Source organism: Periplaneta americana, chromosome 7, assembly GCF_040183065.1.
Source record: "Periplaneta americana isolate PAMFEO1 chromosome 7, P.americana_PAMFEO1_priV1, whole genome shotgun sequence".
NCBI classification, from domain to species: domain Eukaryota; kingdom Metazoa; phylum Arthropoda; class Insecta; order Blattodea; family Blattidae; genus Periplaneta; species Periplaneta americana.
This window is the reverse complement of record NC_091123.1, coordinates 89676335-89693435: the sequence shown is the minus strand read 5'-3', so window position 1 is coordinate 89693435 and position 17101 is coordinate 89676335. Positions and strand designations below refer to the sequence as shown.

Here is a 17101-nt window from a genome sequence, read left to right as displayed (position 1 = left end):
TGTAAAAGAATTCGTTCAGAATATTGTTCACTTAACAAACCGATAACTACATTACCAACAAGTCTACCTTCTTTGTCGGGAGTCTCATCAATGGAAACCCAAATTGAACTATCTTTAATTTCATCTCTTATCTTCTGTATTGTCTCATCGTAGATGGATGGAGCATACGTCTTCCTAAGTGTTGACTCATCCGGGATTGTATGTTGAGTATATTTTTCAAGGAATTCCCTGAAGACCTTATTCTTTAGTTTGTAGAGAGGAATATCAGCAGAGATGAGAGAACGGCACAGGTCGATGTTAAACTCAGATCTTACATTCGATGTTGTTGGTTGTGTTAAAAACAATTGTCTCTGCTTGGAATTTAGTTGTTTGTTGGCCTGATGTTTACTAGTTGTAATGTGTTGTTGCACCAGGAACTTTTGTGTAGATGATACTGCACACTGACACAAATTACAAAATAATATTTTATTGTCAGTTGATAAACCATCTTCTTTAAATTCTGAAATGTAACTTGTTAGTTTTGATTTTAAATTGACTGAATGACGTACTTTTGGCATATTTACCGTCTTTATAGTATGATTTACAAAACTGAACCTATGTGTACTCTGACTGGCATTTAACTGTTGAGCTGCACAACTGAAGTCTGTTAAAAATTTTAAATTAAATTAATACAGTTTTGTAACTTACTTTCCCATTGTTGATAGGACTGCTAATTTTCAAATAACTCTGATGTTAAAGGGATTACTGAACATGTGTTTAAATCTCTATTGTTGAAATGTATTTTTAAAAGTTAATGGAATTTTGTTTTGTTTTATTGTTAAACCTAATATAATATGGACTGTTTTATATGAAATATGGAAAATATATGGAAATTAACGAAAATATGTACTAAACTCTAAAATATGGAAAAATATGGAAAATAAAAGTAGGATTTTTCAACCCTACACATTGTGAAACATAAAGATAATGCAAAATATAAATTATATTAGCTTTATAAGTAAATATGTATTTACATATAAATCCTTTCCCTGCTTATTAGGTATACAGTATCATATCGGAAGTGCAGCAAACAAAAGAGTAAAAAAGTGTGGTTCCCTAAGCCAGGTGTTCCCAACCGGTGTGTCGCTCAGCCTCATGGAGTGTCTCGCGAAATGTTTAAATTGAAAAATAAATTTCATATAATCCAGAAAGTTTATTTACAACACATTTTTTTAATTTTTACAACGAAGTCTTTGATATGGTACAATCTATTTTGAGATAGACTTTACCAATGAAATGTGAATACCTGCAACAATGCTCAGTTTAACTTTTCTGCCTGCCGATAATTCGAACTTACCTTATCTACCTTCTATTAAGATTACCTAAAACACTATTTCATGTTAGTTAGCGACTAAGTATCCGAACAGATGAAAGCAAAGGGAGGTAATTGACACAACAGGTACAAAGTTTATGATGTCGTACTTTGACGGCCTCGACCCTTGAAGTTGGCATCATCCCAGATTCTGTGTGAATGGGATTCCCTGCTACGTGAGCCGACAAAGTCAGTGTACGTTAAGTGAATGACAAATTATACTTGTTAGTCATACATTGCGAGGTTACGTTAATGGAATATCTCGCATGTCTCCCACTAACTGAACGTCTTCGCTCAGACTCCATCCGCACATTCCATTTAGATTCTAGGACGGTACACGGTGCAGAAATAGAGATATGACTGCGCTCCATGCTTGGGTAAAGTTCTTGAAGATTATTACCAAAAATAATAAAACATTCCATGAGCAATAAATACTTATAACAGAAGTGTTACTTTATGTCGTAAAAGAAAAGAGGCCAATAGGCCGACTGTAGTAAACTTATGAACAAAATTAAATTACTTTTTTGTCACTATATCATACACTATTCTTTACAAAGCCAGCTCGTCAAAAATATTAAGTTTTGTTGATGTCTGTTGGTACTGTGTAGAAGATTCAAACAAATTTCTATTCGAGAACATTAAAATATTCCTCAATTTACAGGGAAAGAAAATGCGTATTTCGATAAGGAATAATAATAGGTAATTTCTCAATAAAAAGTCACATTATACACCAACCCATCACCTTCCCCCTCGTAACATGTTCTTTCGTCACACTTCAATTCTGTAAATCTTAGATAAATGAACCTCACTAGGCTATTTCAATACTGGATCATTGGATGATTTCCTCACCACGCAGGTGTAGTATTTGCTCAATCTAACGACACACCACCCTTTACTCTTTCTTTGTGTCAACAGCACACCACTTCAGTTAGTCGGAATTCGATCGTCTCAGATATTGCACGCATCTGTTCTCGGCGTCCAGTTTGATTACGTACATTCAAAGTGAATTTTCTTTGTTTCGAAAAGTAGGTCTATTAAATGTATTAACGCTATGGATTGTCCTGAAGAGGGTAAGTGAGAATATATGTAATGAATTTTAATCACAATTGCATTAATTTTTAAGCAGTTAAAGTCGCATTAAAGAAAGATAATTTACTAACAATTTATGTACCAGTTTAAAAAAAGTCAAAGGTATTTTTTTTATATTTCAGGGTGGTTCCCGATATTTCTTTTCACACTAATATAAAGAAAAATGTTTTAACCCTAGAAAAATAAAAAGATTAACCGTGGATTCACGTGAATGTACTTGTATTGACCAGTTAAATTCTTATTGTCATAAATGTAAATTTTCTTGAGCCAGGTGTTGCTTTTAATGTAAAATGTTTCTTTGCTTTTAGAACCACCAGGAATCAAAATTGTGAAATATCTGATATCACAAAAATATCATTATCAATTGATTGCCTCCGGAATACATTTGAGTCCAAAAATAACAATGCGATCGGGACACGCAACGAATAAGTTTGAGAAGTCGAGTGAGCAAAGTAAATGACTCAAGACAGTAAAGCTACGTAGTATTGCACACTCGGACGAATTACATTTTACTGTTCAGATGTAGCTACAGGCTAAAGAAAAGGTAGACGCTTCCAAAAAATATTAGATCTAATTGAAATTATTGGTTCTCCAAAGCGAGCAAAATAATACAAGAAAGCATATTCAAGATCTCTGCAAGAAAATGAAGCACAATATTGTCACCTGTACGAGCGCTGGCTGTGTATGTTGAAGCTAGACTATCAAGAGAGATGATCAGACACACCAATAAAGAATTGTATCCTTGCTACTTAATTTTACTACCCAAATAAACTAGTCAATCATGTAACACCCATCTCTGCTGAAATAAATTTATAAGATTTGCTGAACCAAAAATTTACTCCAATAAAAACAGACTTAGAAGTTTTAAGTGAAGAAAACTTTAATACGCTAATGTTGTTTTGCAAGTGGGGTTGTGACGAATTTCAGCAGGTACAATTTAAACAGAAGTGTGAAAACCAATTCGATTCAGATCCAAATATTTCCCAAAGTACGTTTGAGGATTGCAATTAACTTGTGGTTCGAACGGGAAGACAATGATTTGGCAAAAGCCAACACCATCTTCGTCACGCTACTGCCGACCTATAAGGTTTAGACATATCAGAAAATCTGTAGATATTACAAATGCAGCAAACCGATCAGAAGAAACGAAAATGACACTGGTACACATAATATTTTCTGTCAAACTACGGAGTAAGGGTAAATTAATATTATTATACTAAGAGTATATGATGAGACTTATAAAAACAATGATACTGATTTAAAAATATATTTTAATTATATTATAGGATACCTTAAATCAGTAAATAAGCACTTTCTGAATCAATTAAATAACATAGATAATTTTGGCCAATTATGTCAGTCAAATAATCCACTGTGCCACGTGGCGGCAACTTGATTATCGGTCGATGTGGTCCCACGCGTCGCGAGAGCTTCTCAACGTTGGTTCGGCAATCTGCAAACTATGAAAGCAAAATATAATTAATTATAAACAATTAAAGAGTTATTTATTCACACAATTTAAGCAAGGAGATTCTGAAAGACCCCCTCTTCTTGTTCCAAACATTTGTGGCACCTGCTTAAGAAACGACACATTACTTTCTGCATTGTTTTTTTTTTTTTTAAGAAATGGAAGCAATGTTTTCTCGGATACTATTTCTCACTTCTTTCAGGGTATTTGGATTATTCTATACACTTTATCTTGTAAGTTCCCCGGAGATATAAGTCACAGGACGTAAGTTTGGAGGACTGAATGGACTGTACATTCCATCTGGTAGGCCTAATGCACGAAGTTCGTCCATAAAATAGTCGGCTGTATGTGCTGTCACAGAATCCTGCACGAAAAAGACAAAATCATGTTTCCATTCCATTAACACGAAAAAAATACTCAAGATTCATTTCTACATTTATCTCGACATTTTTAATTTGTTAAAAAATGAGTTCTCTTATCTTGTCACAACTCATAGCATAAAATATTATTTTCAAATCATAGAGGGGCTCTTTACGAAGGTAGTTGGAATTTTCGGACCTCCAATACTATTTGCTGCGGGGATGTTCACACCTATGGAGGTGAAAATAAGTCTTGTCCGAAAACGGATGACATTAGAGTCAATTTCGCCATCATACATTCTACTTAAAATCCACGTACAAAATATAGCCTGATTACCAGACTTAGGATCCGAGATAACTGAAGAATGAAGTGACGTTACAGTGCTACGGAGTACAGATGGAGTGAGGTGGCGCGTTTAATTTTGTTTATCTGTACGTTAGTGTACAATCCTGTTCGTGATCAGAGGTACAGTATTCTTCCGTCTCTCCCATAACTTCAAAACACTAAAACGCCACCTACCCCTCAATTTATAGCTGAAAATGGTACCTACACAGATACAGTAATGAAGAAAGGCAAATGTTTTTGCACGCTAAATTAGCCTATGCGCTAAAAGTTCGAATCGTGAAATTAGAAGACGATATAGGAAAAGATTCCAGATAGCTGTATGACAATTACAACTGTTCATGTCACTATTTACCTTGAATAAAAAAGTGATATTGTGACCTTCTTGCTTAGTTCACAGCTGGGAAGTAACGGTTAGTAGGTACGACCGTGAAACGAGCTGGCCCGGATTTAAATCCTGGTTGGGACAAATTACCTAGTTGAGGTTTCTTCCGAGGTTTTACCTCAAACAATTGAAGCAGAATTCCAGTGTAACTTTCGGCGTTGGACTTCAGATTCATTTCGCCATCGTAATTACACTTTCCCTCTTTCATCGTCATCTCCGTTTCTTTCTTAAATTTTGGGATTTCTCTACTGTTAGGCCACCGCCTAACTTAGATCCCGTGGATGTGGTCATTCGTTATTGGTGGTAGTGCTATGCACCGTGGGCTCTCCACTGGACTCATGGTAAGTCGTGGGACGGGGGATGAGGGACCGCGGGAGGCCTACGCGGGATGGTAAAAGGATCATGTGGGACCTAAATGATCCCTGTAGGCTGTAGGGGACTTCGGTGGCGGCGTGAAGGGGGGGGTCTGTAGCGCGGGGCACTTGAACATGAACAACATTCCATCCCTGGTAGTACAATAGGACCACCCGAGCGGCCTGCGTGCGAGTACGGTCCCAATCTGCGGCCTTCCCCAGGATAGATAGGTATTTTGATTCACATAACTTAATTGAAAAGCACATACTGAAAGCTCGCCGAAATTTTCTCAAAATCTCATTGGTATGAAAATACATGGCAGTGCCAAGCACTGCGAATCAACAAACTGTAATTGTAGTCATTTAATACTTAATTAGATGTGCAATTAATCACGGGTTGTGAAACATGTACAGATCAGCTGCAGTTTATCAGCTCTGTTTTAATTAAAGTTGGGTACGATCTGAGCTGCCAGCTACTCACTGAAGAGTAACAGATTACAGTTATCACTGCACGCGAGCAGCCTCTCTGTCGCAATCAATACTCACTCAGCAACATCATTGGTTCCTGCTGTGGATGGCCGTATTCTCCCTCACATAGTATACATTTAATTATTTTACAACACTCTCAGTAGCGGACACTTACAGCCGTTTCACACGGTCGAATATGTTCGCCGATCATGCGCGATATATTTTACATATCTTACTTACTTACAAATGGCTTTTAAAGAACCCACAGGTTCATTGCCGCCCTCACATAAGCCCGCCATCGGTCCCTATCCTGTGCAAGATTAATCCAGTCTCTATCATCATATCCCATCCCTCTCAAATCCATTTTAATATTATCCTCTCATCTACGTCTCGGCCTTCCTAAAGGTCTTTTTTCCTCCGGTCTCCCAACTAACACTCTATATGAATTTCTGGATTCGCCCATACGTGCTACATGCCCTGCCCATCTTAAACGTCTGGATTTAATGTTCCTAATTATGTCAGGTGAAGAATACAATGCGTGCAATTCTGCGTTGTGTAATTTTCTCCATTCTCCTGTAACTTCATCCCTCTTAGCCCCAAATATTTTCCTAAGAATCTTATTCTCAAACACCCTTAATCTCTGTTCCTCTTTCAAAGTGAGAGTCCAAGTTTCACAACCATACAGAACAACCGGTAATATAACTGTTTTACAAATTCTAACTTTAAGATTTTTTGATAGAAGACTAGAGGACAAAAGCTTCTCAACCGAATAATAACACGCATTTCCCGGTATTTATTTCACGTTTAATTTCCTCCCGAGTGTCATTTATATTTGTTACTGTTGCTCTAAGATACTTGAATTTTTCCACCTCTTCGAAGGATAAATCTCCAATTTTTTTTATTTCCATTTGGTACAATATTCTGGTCACGAGACATAATCATATACCTTGTCTTTTCGGGATTTACTTCCAAACCTATCGCTTTATTTGCTTCAAGTAAAATTTCCGTGTTTTCCCTAATTGTTTGTTGATTTTCTCCTAACATATTTACGTCATGCACATAGACAAGAAGCTGATGTAATCCGTTCAATTCTAAAGCCTGTCTGTTATCCTGAACTTTCCTAATGGTATATTCTAGAGCAGGCCTGCACAAGGTTTGCGCTCTCCGAGCCAGCTCACAGCTCATGAGCGGAATGCAGATATTAGCTGCGCTCTGTATAAGGGTGGATTGGAAGAAGGGGTGATCTCGTACAAAATATACACAAAAGGAAGTACTATTACGAGTGCTTATTAAATGAATTCCCGTTCAGTGTTTGCAAAACTATCTTTGACTATTATTAATTAATAAAGAAATATTTATTTTACAGAAGTAATAGAAATTCTATAGCTACGTAAATGTACAATATCATTTTGTTATATTTTTATTTATCAGGACATCAAAACGAGGTTTTATGCTGTTAGCAGCTGAAAGGAACAGTAGCTTACTGATCATAATGAAACATTAGTTACAGATGTTCGATGTCTGCCTTTATTAAAGTTGAGTATAGAAAACAGTTGCTCACAAATATAAATGTTGAGCCAAACATAGCAATCATTTTCACAGCCAGCCTGTGTAGTCGTGGATATTATTGCTAATGTTTAGTCTTGTAAAACTCAACCAGGCTAGTAGTATTATTCAAACGGTCTTTACCCCTTAGGTTACATTGAAGATCAATAAGTTCGAGCTGTAAATCGTTAAATGTTAAATGTTATGTTCCTCTTTTATATTCCTCCATACTGTACTGTAGCAGTAGGTAAGCAACGTGAAACATTTACTGAGAATAGGCCTACACACTGCGCTCCACTAGATAACTGAGGGGTCGTTTCCGTCTCCTCTACTATAGCAAGTCTATGTCATTCTGACGTATCTTCCTCACCGCTCTCCCGCTTCGAAGGAGCGCGCGCGCTCGTTGAGAGCTGTTTGTGCAGGCCTGTTCTAGAGCAAGTTAAAAAGTAAAGGTGATAGTGCATCTCCTTGATTTAGCCCGCAGTGAATTGAAAAAGCATCAGATAGAAACTGGCCTATACGGACTCTGCTGTTATTTTACATATCACATGATCAAAATCGGTGCACTTTACTTACACTAAGAGTACCGGACACGTCACAAACTTAACAAAACAATATCAGAATCCATAAACAAAACGTTTATCGAAATTTTTAAAATTCTTAATTATCTCCAAAAATTTGCATTTGAAGGTTATTTTATTTTCGATAAATTTTCCATCGGAGTTTGAGAACTATTTCCCACCAAAATTTCAGAGTTTTCTTTTTTCTCACACGTTTATTTAGTCTAATTTATTTTTTATTTAAAAAATACGACTCAATTTGAGCTTGCTACAACACAGAATAAAGTACATCATTGAAAAAATGTTAGAAGTCACGTGGTAAGGCATGAAAAGGAAGAATATATACAGACTTGATTCAACGTTTGTAAACGTGAATGATACAAACAATAATACTATATAATAAACAGGGAAAGGATTTATATGTAAATACATATTTACTTATAAAGCTAATATAATTTATATTTTGCATTATCTTTATGTTTCACAATGTGTAGGGTTGAAAAATCCTACTTTTATTTTCCATATTTTTCCATATTTTAGAGTTTAGTACATATTTTCGTTAATTTCCATATATTTTCCATATTTCATATAAAACAGTCCATATTATATTAGGTTTAACAATAAAACAAAACAAAATTCCATTAACTTTTAAAAATACATTTCAACAATAGAGATTTAAACACATGTTCAGTAATCCCTTTAACATCAGAGTTATTTGAAAATTAGCAGTCCTATCAACAATGGGAAAGTAAGTTACAAAACTGTATTAATTTAATTTAAAATTTTTAACAGACTTCAGTTGTGCAGCTCAACAGTTAAATGCCAGTCAGAGTACACATAGGTTCAGTTTTGTAAATCATACTATAAAGACGGTAAATATGCCAAAAGTACGTCATTCAGTCAATTTAAAATCAAAACTAACAAGTTACATTTCAGAATTTAAAGAAGATGGTTTATCAACTGACAATAAAATATTATTTTGTAATTTGTGTCAGTGTGCAGTATCATCTACACAAAAGTTCCTGGTGCAACAACACATTACAACTAGTAAACATCAGGCCAACAAACAACTAAATTCCAAGCAGAGACAATTGTTTTTAACACAACCAACAACATCGAATGTAAGATCTGAGTTTAACATCGACCTGTGCCGTTCTCTCATCTCTGCTGATATTCCTCTCTACAAACTAAAGAATAAGGTCTTCAGGGAATTCCTTGAAAAATATACTCAACATACAATCCCGGATGAGTCAACACTTAGGAAGACGTATGCTCCATCCATCTACGATGAGACAATACAGAAGATAAGAGATGAAATTAAAGATAGTTCAATTTGGGTTTCCATTGATGAGACTCCCGACAAAGAAGGTAGACTTGTTGGTAATGTAGTTATCGGTTTGTTAAGTGAACAATATTCTGAACGAATTCTTTTACATTGTGATGTTCTAGAAAAGTGCAATAACAAAACTATAGTTAAACTGTTCAACGAAGCTATGGGTATCCTGTGGCCAAAGGGTATTATGTACGATAATGTGTTATTCTTTATTAGCGATGCTGCCCCTTATATGGTCAAAGCTGGACAAGCATTATCTGTTGTATATCCTAAATTGACTCATTTTACTTGTGTGGCGCATGCATTTCATCGTGTGGCAGAAGTGGTCAGAGACAATTTCCCTAAAGTAGATTTGTTGATTTCATCAGTGAAAAAAGTATTTCTCAAAGCTCCCAGTAGAGTTAACGTGTTGAAAGAAATGTACCCTGAAATTCCATTGCCACCAAAGCCAATTTTAACTAGATGGGGTACATGGCTAGAAGCAGTTGAATATTATGCCGAACATATAGACTCTATTAACAATGTTCTCCTTGCATTGGACTCTGAAGATGCAGTCTCAATTGATACTGCGAAAACAGTTACCTGTGACATAAGTGTGAAGAATGACTTAGCTCACATTCAGCATACATTTTCATGCATCATAAAAACGCTCAAAAGTCTCCAAAATAGGCACCTTTCACTATCTGAAAGTTTTGAAATTATAAATAGTACTGTGGAACAACTGAATCGTGGTAGAGGTAAAGTTGCAGATGCAGTAAGAGCTAAGGTGGACACTGTACTTTCAAAAAACCCTGGATATGAAGAACTACAAAAGGTTGTTGCTGTGATGAGTGGTGAATCAACAGTGAAGATTAACTTGGACTTATCCCCAGCAGACATTGTGAAATTGAATTATGTACCAGTTACTTCTTGTGACGTCGAACGCTCTTTTAGTCAGTATAAATCTATCCTCAGAGACAATAGAAGAAGATTCACTTTTCAGCACTTGAAAGAAATGTTTGTAACCTATTGTTATGGTAACAGACAATAAAAATTGTGTTTTGTTGAAACTACATTGGAAGATAAGGTACGTCCATTATATTTTTTGTTTAGTTTGATTAAAATGTACCAATATTTAACGTACATAGTCATTTTTTTATAATTTTAAGTCCATATTTAATTCCATATTTTGGTAAAAATCCATATTTAATTCCATATTTTGGTAAAAATAACTACATATATATTTACATATTTCATATATTTTTAGTCCATATAAATCCGTTCCCTGATAATAAACAATGTTTAGTTTTTTAGGATTGCTATCGAGTATTTAATTGTGTTAATAACAATTTGATCCTGTACGTCTTTACCAATTTTATATGTTCCTCTCCATTGAACAAAAAGTTTTCTAATGGTACCGCGTGTACCAATGCATGTCTATGACTTTAATTTAAGTTAATTTTTTTTTTTTTTAATCTTGGCTCATACATTTTTTTCATTGTTTATATCTGTGATTATCTGGTAGAGATTTTAAATCTCACTCTAGGATAAATTATTTCAGAAACATTTTGTTGACAGCTATTACATCAATTCATCTGTTTCTATCCAGCTTAGATAGACAAAACAATTTTTCATATACCTCATAGGCGTTTACCACGTAAAGTATTTTCCAGAGTACTTCGGATATTATAAAGTTTTCTTTTTAGGGATTTTTCCCCTGAAAAGAGTTTCTACGGCACCGCAATGTCCACATTTAATATCCCAAAAGGCACACAGATTCTTATATTCTTTGATAAAATCGTTCCATAAGTATTCATTGTCATTAAAAGCTATTACAATCACTATTATGACGTAATCAGTCCTGACAGGCCTACTTTATTCCCATCGAACACTTTTTCTTAAAAACGACTTCCTATCAGTCCGTGAGGTGTGTTGTTGGTATTGTTGGGTACTATATTGTTGTTTATTCCGAAAGCATGTTGTATACAATTGTTTTAATATATTATATAATATACAATATTTTTTCTTAACGATTGATTCTAATTTGTTCTTCTCAAATTTCATTATTTCTCCTCTGGTCCAGAAGTGTGTGTGTGTCCTGCCGTTTTCTGAAGAAAAAATCACATCAACATGTTGCAGTCTGGTTAGAGATCTAACTTCAATACAAAACAGACTAGAGCATTGCATACTTTTATTCTGGAAGAACTGGAAACATTAGTGGATGAAGGGATTATGTTACGAATATTACCATAGACAAATAACACTTTTATCTTCTAAAAACTGACTTGTATCTGTAACATACGTCCTTCATCATCTTCGTATTTCCATATTTATGGTAAGACAGACTGAAATAAATTGCTATGCGAAAGAACACTACATACCACCTTCATTCACCAAGGAAACTCTGTTTCATCCACGAAGGCCTTCAGTTATTTACTACTTTCTCATTAAAAATATTGACAAAACATTTTATTGTATGAGCGGTTGGTTTTATTCAATAGTGATCAATATACAACCAATTAATGTGAATTAAGAAATGTGATGGTGAGTGATAATGGCTGGAAGATCGGTAAGTACTGCAGCCTCGGCTGACATCTGTTGTGTACGGGCATGACGAAATGGAGTTGGGGTTCGATGGGAATTTCCACCCATCTCTCGAGAATGTTCGACAGTGTATGGCAACTCAAATGTCGGCAGAAACGATGATTTGTCCAGGAGATCTGCATGGGAGGAATGGCAAAATGTGATAGAACTGTCTTCTTATCTTATTTCAAGACACGCGTTAGTTTATGGCATGTTGATAAGGATTAGTGTTGTAAAGATGCAGTACAGTACCAGAGGATACGAAATGACAGTGTGAATACAAAAGTTTTCCTAGCAGCATTCGTAGAATACATTGCAACTTTACATACACCAAGGTTATGCTAGTTGCATATACAAAAGGCGATCTTATCTATCAATGCTTTTATTTTATTATTTTAAATTGATTTCCATTTTTGTCGTTTAGTCAACTGTCCGAAGACGGGTTTGAACCTCATACCACTAAGGCACCACTCATAAGGCAACTAAGTCAGGAGATAATGGAGTAGGGTGGCCAGTTCCTTTTCCCCTCCATTGCATATATCGCTGATTAGCTACATATTACACTAATCAAACTTCAGATGTATACAAACAATAATTGCTTTTCCTCTCATACATATCGTCAAGTGAGATGTATTGCCTGATAAGTGATATACATTTCAGCCAGAACCTCAATCAGAGTTACGGAAAATAATGTAATGAAAATTATATAGTTCGTACAACTTCCTCGTGTGCATTTCTTCTCTTGAAGTACACTTAATAGATTTATAACTTCATACCCAAACAGCTCTGACCACCCCCATTCACATGTTACATAGCTGCCACTTTCTTAGCGACGCTCAACGACCGCTCAGTTTATTGATATGGCAACTCTCCCTTTGCATGGAGATGAAGGAAAGATTCAGTTTTTGTAAACAAGGGTTGTAACAGGCGAAGACAATATTTCTGTAGCAGTAAAGAAATGCATTTATTTAAGACACCAATTAGTAGGGGATTGTAGAGGTCAGTCAACGCAGTCTTTCCTGTAAAACTGCATTCGATGAAGTTGAACAGACTTCGCTCAATTTGGATTTTCATACCTTTTGTGTTCTGAACATAAATGTCTTTTGCAGCACCAATTTTATATCCAAGATCACTTAAAAATCTAAGAAAAATGCCCATATTTTGTTTGTAAGTTAAGACACCTCATCGTGTTTCTACTTTCTTTACAAGAAGTACATACTAAGGCATTCAATAAGCAATGGCAACAATACTGTAAATCAGCGATCCTAGCGGTGAGCATCGAAATCTTTCAGTGCGTGATAGAGGAGCAATTGTTTCATTAATGTAGAATATTAAAAGTCTTAAGTAACCATATTTTGTGAATACAGGGACTGTTTCAGATTTGTATTAAGTAATAGCCCCCTAAAATGTGCAGTAGGTATGATCAAATACGCTTCATAAAAATACAAGTTGCAAAAGGAAAAAAAAAATGCAACTGAGTGTGTTTTACGGCATTACAAGAAGCTTGTGGGAAAGTAGTCCAACCATATCGAACTTCTGCAAGATAGGTGGAAGCGAGGCATTCGCATTCAATCAACAGACGACATCCAAAGATCGATCAGTGAAAGAGAGGTCCAGAAAAGATCCTGCAGATGGAGTACATATTGTTGACATGACAAGGGACTATATTTGAAGTGTATAATGTCAAAAATAATCTAAATAAATGTAGTGTGAAACAGTAACTATTGTTGACATTGCTTTTCGAATATTCTGGTAAATGGCAAGCCACTCCACAGATTCCTTCTTGAATTTTAAATAAACTGTGGTTGTCTTCTTGTCGTCTTGACTCTATTTCTGTACACTTCATAACTTCTTACTCTCATAGAAGCTGCCATTATGAACAAGGTATTACAATTGAGGAGTTCTCTGGTACAATAACTTAACTGCAAAATCTTGAATAGAAAATCAAACATTTTATATCTTGAATAACAAGGTTATTAGGAAAATATTTTGGGCTAAGAGGGATGAGTTACGGGAGAATGGAGAAAGTTGCACAATGCAGAACTGCATGCATTGTATTCTTCACCTGACATAATCAGGAACATTAAATCCAGACGTTTGAGATGCGCAGGACATGTAGCACGTATGAGTGAATCCAAAAATGCATATAGAGTGTTAGTTGGGACACTGGAGGGGAAAAGACTTTTGGGGAGGCCGAGACGTAGATGAGAGGATAATATTAAAATGGATTTGAGGGAGGTGGGATATGATGATAGAGAGTATATTAATCTTGCTCAGGATAGGGACCGATGGCAGGCTTATGTGAGGGCGGCAATGAACCTGCAGGTTCCTTAAAAGCCATTTATAAGTAAGTAAGTAAGCATTAATTACACCAGTCTTTCCTTAAAGTTGCAGTACTTACTAATAAATAGTAGTAATACTGAAATATTTTATTATCAGACTGCAAATAGTTACTTAAAAACTTTTATTAACAGTATTTACTATATTTCAGTTCACTTCAGTCAATTTTCTCACAATGTTCTATGGAAAAAAAGGAAAAAAAAAGTTAATGTCCTTATATTGCATGTAATTTCACGTTTATTGGGTTATTTTGGCGCTGACCACTTGGTCAAAGCACTTATTTCTCATAGCATCACTCCTAATTCCTATTTTTCTTCTTTCTGTTTCTCTTCTGTATCTTTTCCCCCCCATATCTTCTTTCTGTGGTATAATTGCAAGCACAGAAATAAAGAATCTTCAGATTTCTGCAACAGCCATTACCGACGTTCGTCGACTCATTGCGACGCTTGGTCTTGGATATTTTGAAAACCGTGATTATATATTCAATTATACCACTTCGGAATTATGTTGCTGCAGTTTCATAATAGTTATAAAGAGTAACAGTGATTAAAGTGGGTGTGTCCGAAGCAGACGGAGTGCACAGTACCTCATATGGCAAGTCAAATAAATCCCACTGTGCGATTTATACTGATTTATTCCTACTTTCAGTTTCAGGCGGCTCGTAACGACCGAGACAAGAGATGCATGCAGTATGGCAACACAACGTTCGGCTACCAGCTGAGCTCAGCCGATGCAGCGGGTGGGAGGCACGGGCAGTGCACGGTTGCAACATGCCTGCTTGCCTGAGCCCTTATCAACTGACAGTCACTGACTTGACTGCACTTTCTTTTCTCGTGTTCTGTGCTGCACTGCGCTGCGAAGTAGCACCAGGCTCTAAGAACCGAGACCATTTAACACGGCTCGCAGATATCCGGACGGGTTGCCAGTCAAATCCAATATAACATTCCACCAGTTTCACATGTAACTCATACTAACAGAACAAATAAAGATATTTTGTTGAAAGGAAATTCAACTTCGATTAGGGTTATCAGATGAAAAAAATGAAAATCAAGACTTTTACCTGAAGAAGCAGGTTTTTGCACAAAAAAGCACGCCACGATAACGTGACATGTGACGTGACGCTTATTTTCAGCATTTTATATAAGTTAAACTTTTAGCCTTAGTATAATATAAAATTGATAGAAAACTGTTAATAACAATTAATATAATTACACCATTTTTAATTATACACTTTTAACATGTTATCACCAGGCATAGGAGCCCATACACTTTAGCAACCCATGTATTCAAGCATGTAGTATACAATAATTCCTTGAACGAGTCATACCAACAAACGATGTCGAAGCGCTATGTTTGTACAGTCTGGTTATTTACTTACTTACAATGGCTTTTAAGGAACCCGGAGGTTCATTGCTGTCCTCACATAAGCCCGCCATTGGTCCCTAGCCTGTGTAAGATTAATCCACTCTCTATCATCACATCCCACCTCCCTCAAATCCATATCATATTTATCAAAATTACAAATATTATTAGGAATAACATTATTAAGTTTGTTACCAGTTTTGAAGGTGACCTTTATATTTTCTTTCTTCAGAAAGCTAAGTAACTTATATGACACATTATTATAGTTATAGTTACGGTACTTAACTTTCTGAAGAAAGAAAATATAAATGTAAGTAACTATTACTATAATAATGTGTCATATAAGTTACTCAACTTTCTGAAGAAAGAAAATATAAAGGTAACCTTCAAAACTGGTAACAAACTTAATAATGTTATTCCTAATAATATTTGTAATTTTGATAAATATGCTAGTGGTGGAGTATACATGCTGCATTGTAAGAATTGTACACAGAAATATATTGGCCAAACTAAAAGAAATTTCAAAACTAAATATTCAGAACACAAAGCAGATTTTTGTCATAGACGTAATAGATCAAAATTCGCATCCCACTTAATAGAAAATAACCATGAACTTCAAAAATGTCAGATGATTTACAAATTTTAAAACCTATTAACAACAGGAATATCAATTTAGTTGCAGAAGAATTTTATATAGGCCTAGCTAAATTTCTCGGTAATAATACTTCTTTACCTAATAACTCTTTATTCAAGTTGGCCAATAGGAGCTCTCCTTACTACAACACGTACCCCCCTCCCCTTACATCATGATGTGGTTCTTTCATATGTGAATGCACCAGTCAACACCACGCATCTGGCCACGAAACATCATTTCTTCCTACAAGTTCAATTTTTGTAAGTTTTTCTATTTATTAGATAACTTTCTTCTTCGCTCCGTATATTTTTTATTTCTTACTTAAACGTTTTTTATTGATTCTTGCAGATTCCTAACACGCTGCAACATTTTTACCCATTTTAACTATGTTATCTTCATACTACGCTGCACACATGTTCTTTTAGCCTTCTATTTAATGCATGGATTCCGTATTTTAACATTTTGACTCTATATCTAGTTTAATCACTACAACCACTACGCCTTTAAGTGATTATTATTACAGTACTTTGTGACTGTACAGTTATTCATGTAATACAGTTTTTAATTAATCTCCTCCAATTTCACATCATGCAATTCATCATATTTTATTATTTTGCCATTTACCTATGTCTTTATGCTTAAAGCATTACTATATGCTAATAGACCTGAAGATGCCATTAACTGGCGAAAGCGCTAGTCATGTTTGATTTTGTATTGACCTAATGTAATTTTTGTATTATTTATTAGGTTAATAAGACAGTTATTGAAGGATTATTATACTTATTTCATATATATATGCTAACTTGTCGGACCAATATGCCTCTTAAATAATTAAATTTAACAACGATGTTAAAATTAAGAAAAATAGTGGCATATAGTAAGGAAAAGAACATTGGTTACATTTCATGTCAACGCAATGGAGGCTGGAGCACAACATATAATACACAGC

At 35.3% G+C, this 17101-nt stretch overlaps 1 protein-coding gene and 1 long non-coding RNA gene across 3 annotated transcripts in view; both read right to left on the bottom strand.

Moving 5' to 3' along the window:
• Positions 1–9481, bottom strand: part of LOC138703277 (uncharacterized) — a 563229-nt gene extending 553748 nt beyond the window's left edge. Inside the window, exon 1 of the long non-coding RNA XR_011333024.1 lies at positions 8327–9481. This is a non-coding gene — a long non-coding RNA (uncharacterized lncRNA). The remainder of the gene's footprint in view (positions 1–8326) is intronic.
• Positions 1–17101, bottom strand: part of sano (serrano) — a 699118-nt gene that overhangs the window by 553748 nt on the left and 128269 nt on the right. The gene's annotated exons all lie outside the window — the stretch shown is intronic.